This window comes from Ursus maritimus, unplaced genomic scaffold (assembly GCF_017311325.1).
Source record: "Ursus maritimus isolate PB19 unplaced genomic scaffold, ASM1731132v1 scaffold_18, whole genome shotgun sequence".
NCBI lineage: Eukaryota > Metazoa > Chordata > Mammalia > Carnivora > Ursidae > Ursus > Ursus maritimus.
The window spans coordinates 52954260-52960286 of NW_024424230.1; positions in this window are offsets into that span (position 1 = coordinate 52954260).

The window sequence follows — 6027 nt, forward strand, 5'->3', positions numbered from 1 at the left end:
GATGTGATCAGTGTGCAGGAGAGTCTCCCAAGCTGGGCTGAGATGACAAGGCTTTCTTGTGACAGTTGTTACGTTGCTGAATTTCTCCTTCTGCTGGTCCCTTCCACTTTTGCCTTCAGAGCACACTGAACAATCCAGTCATGCCACACCCTCTCGAATACATACTGAGCACCTGCTACGCTCTGCATGGCTATAGCCATGGACAAGACAGACAGAATCCTGCTCTCCGGGAGATAATTTAGCCATGGTGGGAGGTGGGGAATTCAGGATGGTAGGGGTAAAATTTCCTGATAATAGCAGAGGCAAAGGGATCACTTGTTGGAAACAAACAAACAAACAAACCATGTAGCAGATTACCTCTGTGAATAAAGTTGTCCCGAATATAGTAATAAATACACCATTAAGTACGAGGTTTAGAAGAGATAGTCATCATGATTTTGACTGTAATAAGTACAGTAATAGCAGCTAATACAAGACACGATTCTTTGTCAGATTCACTTCGTGTACAATAGCAGGGTGATTTTTAACATTCTTTTTAAAAAAATCTGTCAAAATTTGTTTCATATTTTTCAAAGAGAAAGCACTTTATCTATATATGAGAGGAAGCAAATCGCAAAACATCTGAAATTAATGACTAGATACATTCTCTTCTGACCCCAAACAAGCCCCTTACTCCCAAGACAAAAATTTCCAAATGTACCTTACGATATCCTGGTCATCTCTGGAAGCTGAAAATATTTCAGTACCTGAGATTTAAACCAGAAATAATTCTTCAGTTTTTGTTTGCTGACAAGAGGGAGATTATGATATCTTCGATATAGCATAAGGTCTGTGGAACAGAATATATTGAAAACTCAACTTCAGAAAGTCTTCATGCAGAATTCGGATTCTATTTCAAACTTCCAATGCAGCTAATCGGCATGCATTCATGCTGTGCGGATTTCATTATTTATGATTTTGATACAACTTTAAGAGTAGGCAGTTAGACCGTAAAGGGAAGCAATTATTTAGTCTTCTACTCAGCATTTTTATTTATTTATGCTGACTCATAAATTCCTTGATGTGGTCACATCAAGCCAACACTTCCTTAATTTGCATGCAGTCGCAAGAAGGAGTTATGACTCTGAAATCACAACAGGAAATCTCTGTTTTAGCTCTGGTGACTCCACAGGGCATCCATTGATGGCTGGGTCGTCATTTGTTCATTTTTGCCTTTGCTATTCTTTTCTCCCCACACAAATTGCTTGCCAAATGTTTCTGGAAGCAGCATGGTTGTTTTCACTTGGAGCAACCCACTGTCGGACACGTATATTTCTTCTGCTGTCAAATTCGGTAACTTGGTCAGAATTGCTATGGCTCTAGTCACAAGTAAATCAATGCTTCATGTGAAATTCCTCATTTTTATTGTCAAGGTGTTAAATGCAATCTAGACTCATAAAATGATTTATTTCCCCACAGAGTAGAAAGGACAATAATCAAGTATATCCAAAATCGTTATAGTCACCATAGCTGCCAGATTGAACTAGAATCCAAATTATCTCTAGAATCCTTTATGCATCCCAATTCCTTCCTTCTCTCATACTTGCTAGTGTTAGAAAAACAAATATTAGTCCCAGGAGACTTTAGTTGAGGTAGTCATTATGATTTTTTGTACAGTGGTGTGAAATTTACATTCTTAGGGATATTTCACGTGGGTCCCCTCCATGTATAAAACACTGTCAGGTTGGGGGAGTTCATATTTTAGAAATGGAGAAACCAAGACTTGGAAGCTAAATGACTCATCTAGGATGCAACGTGTAACAGGTGGCCCTGCTGATGCTAGAATCTTCTGACTCCCCTATCACTCCTACCCACTCCATACTCCCCTGAAGAAACCAAATGAAACAATAAGGCTAGAAGGTAGTTGACAATTCACAAAAGGATCTCAGTGCTGGGATGGACAAGCACATGTAACCTTTTGTTTGGTTCTGTTAAAAAGCCATGAACTTTCATCTTTTATTTGATGTCTCTGGTCCCTTGGGTTTCTTCCACTCCTTTAACCAATTCCATTTGATAAAGATGCCCTTTTATCTAACATTGATTTTATTTCAGACAATGAAAATAGTATGAGCTTTAAAATTGTATCCACCCTGTGTTTGAAGCTCAATTCTGTTACCATTTGTGTGACCTAAGCCATGAAAAATCTCTCCAAAACAGAGGAATTAAAATTCACCTCCTCATGGAATTGCTGCGAGGTTTTTAATGATAATCACATCAGAATATGCACAGTACCCGGCAAGAGAAGGTAATCTACACATGTGAATAACTTTCCTTCGACACGATCGTATTCCATCCTCTGTGTGCATTAAGGTTACTTACTCATCTTGTATTTATAGCGCACTACGATGATGGTCAAGGGAATAAAAAGGGGGAAATGAGGCTGAGATAAATTTACATCCTCTAAATACAATATTCATCTGGCCCAACATCTGCATCAGAAAGACGAATTTGGATTGAAGCATATGGAATCTCCCACTGAAGTAAAGTACTTAGTACTCTATACATGCAAATAGTTTAAACCTTACATTTAGAAAATTATGAAAAATACAGAGATTATTTCAATCCAGTACCACAGGTTCACTCTGAAAGGATGCTTGACCCTACATATACCTAGTTAGTTACCATTCCTTCATTTATTAAATAAACACTTACTGAATCCTCATTGTGTGTCTGGCTTCCTGGAGTCTGGTTAGTTTCTCGGTAGAGAAGCAACCAAAAGTTACAACAGGCATTCTTGAATTGTAATCTGTCTCCAGTTGATGTGGAGAAAGATAGGCTTCAGGTAGACCTGGAATCCACGTAATTCAAAATAGACCGGAAACTGGGAACGCCTGTTACAGTGGAGCTATTTCATGATGGCAGGTGTTAGGAAGGGGGAAAGGGCCCCTTCATTCACATCAGTGGCAACAGTGTTACTTCTGCCTGCTGGGCAGCTGGCCCCAGACTCCTGGGCACCCTTGGGAAAATGGCATAAGAATCTTGCTCTTGTTTTGGACTCTGATTTTAATCATGAATGTCAAAGGTGAAAGAAGGCTTAGCTCATCTAGTCTATGCCTCTATTTTATAGATAAGGACACTGAGGTCATAGAGGCAAAGATGTGCCTAAGATTACCCACCTTGTTCAAAGCAGAGGTGGGACTGGGCTGGTTCTAGGGCAAATACATCAGCCAGCACTCACTGCCTCTTGAGCAGAGTGTCATGATGAAATCAGCATTTGGCTCCTTCAACTGGGCTTTAATTTCCCCTCAGACATTCACATGGTGAGTTAAATACACGAGTGACTGGAGACTGGTAGAGACGCTTCTACGAGAATGCTGCTTTTATGCAGTATTTACAAGTACAAGTTACAAAACCTAAAAAAATACCAAACAGGGCTTTATGAACTCCCATAAAAAATGTTCTTCCAAAAATAACAATGACTGGGAGCGCCTGGGTGGCTCAGTCAGTTAAGCGTCTGCCTTCGGCTCAGGTCATGATCCCTGAGGCCAGGGATGGAGCCCCACATCAGGCTCCCTGCTCAGCGGAGAGTCTGTTTCTCCCTCTCCTTCTGCTCCTCCCCCCGCTTGTGCTCTCTCTCAACTGAATAAATAAAATCTTTATAAAACCAAACCAAACCAAACCAAAAATGACAATGACTTCCTTAACAAGAGTTTGAGGCTACAAGTCTGAGGCACAGGTCATCACTACTGAGAGCAGTTTTCTTTCGTGTAAAGATCATTTGGGAAAGTCTGAGAGATGACAAAATGTCAATACCTGTTTTCTCAATATGTCACACAGAGTCATAAGGCATACCCATCCTCCTCCAAAACAAGGTCTGATGCTGGGAAACAAGAACTCGGTAGTAAATAAGAAAATATGATCTCAACTATGTAAAAAAAAATGTGCGTGAGAAAAACTGAAAGAACACATTTCAAAATATTAGTCGTTGTTATCTCTGGATTGTGGGTGATTTGTTTCCTTTTGAATACCTTTTTGGTATTTGCTAACTTCTCTGCATTGAATATACCTTATATTTATTCTGAACAAGGTATGATATGTATGTATGGGTGTGTGAATGAATATACATATACACGCACTTCTACGAATATTTTGGGAATCAGTATCTTCCTGGTAGAGACTTGGTACAATCATAACCTTATCGCAGGCAGTGCATATCACAAAAGGGGTAGAAGGCTGGGGGAGGGGTGGGAGGTTCATAAAATGTTTTCCTAGACTTACAGGGTCTGCAATTCTAGGTGGATTGCTCCATAATGGTCACTGGTCTATGAATAATCAAATGGTCCTTGGGTGTTATTTAAGATGGGGCAGAGGGTAAAGGAGGGCTCAAGTAGACAGCTACCACCCCACTCCCCACTCCAGGCCCCCCACAGTACTACCCAAAACATTAAAGTTTAAGGAAAACCTTAGGTCCTCCGTTCAACCACTGGATAACTTGTTTCCAATATCCTGACCAACCCTTCCCACCAACTACCACTCACAAGAACAACAAAGAAAAACCTCACAATTAAAGTTGTTGGCTTCCAGTCCAGGAATGTAAAATAAAGATATGGGAGGGCTTGGCAGCAGGCTGAGGAACTTTCATTAATACACAGGCATTAATATTAGTTGGGAATACATTTGGATTAAAGCCTCATTCGCTGACTTGAAAGGAGAGAGTCCCATCTGGGCAGTGTTAAAAGGACGCATTTACATACACTTATCTTGGTGAGCACTTCAAAATGCACGGAATTGTTGAATCCCTAGGTACACCTGAGACTACTATTATACGTCAACTATACTTGAATTAAAACAATTCTAAGATTATGCCTTCCAAAAAAATTAAAAACTAAAAGGATGCAGGTGTGAAATCTTAACGGTTTTGTAGAGGACGTTCTGTAGAAGATGAATTGGCTCTTAGGTCTCTGCCTCCTGCCCCCCAGCTGCCCGGCCACACTCCCCAGGCACTTATTCTGTGGACACCGCGGACCTCCTCCCCCGTCTTCAGCCTGGGTAGCAGACAGACACAGGCCCAACCATAATTGCGTGTAAGCCCAAGGATACAAGGGCAGGGAATGGGGAGACGTGTACACGGAGGACCCACCCAGCTGGCGATGAAGGTAGTTTTCACATCATGCTAGCGTTATGCGGATCCTGAGTAGGGTTGCCAGATAAAATACAGGCCTATGAAATTTGAATTTCAGATAACAAGGCATACATTTGTATGCAAGTGTGCATAATTATACTAAAAATTATCTGTTGTTCATCTGAAATTCAAATTGAACTGAGCATTCTGTATTTTTATTTGCTGAACTTGGTTAATGCCCATCCTGAGTTAGGTGGTGATATCCAACAAAATAAAATGTTAATCCAACGTAAGCGCTTAAACACTGCTGACAGGCCAAGTCTTATACTCATGGTCTTCTTCTAAACGTCTGTATTTTATAGTATTCCTAATTCATATTATCTGGGGATCTGTAAAGTTCAATGATATCCTTCATTTGTGGGAACGGAAATGATTTTAATACTGATCTGAGATCATTTATATAATTGTGTTTAAGTTTAAATAAAGTCCTTGAAATATATATCCTCCACATTTCAGATTAATTCTAATGGGTAGCAGGCCCTTTTCGTTTTTAGAAGTAGCCTGATAACCCCTGGGAGACAGAGACTGAGACTACATTCAATTCAGAAAATGATTGGATCAGAGGTATGATAATACATTTTCAGTGTGTCATCTATCCAGAAGGTGGCGATTGAAAGATCTGTGACATATCACAAGGAGTCAGTCCCTTGCTATTTCACAAAGATCGCAATCCCAATGATGACAGTTTTTTTCTTGTAACAAAGAAGACAGTAAAATCAAAGGGGAAATATTCAAAGTGGGATGAAAGGAACAGACATGAGGAAAGACCGCATGGAGACTGGAGAGAAATAGGAAAAGATTTTAAAAGTTCTCCATCATGGAACACACTACAATCGCTGGCTTTGTCTCTTATAAAATTTCCTTTC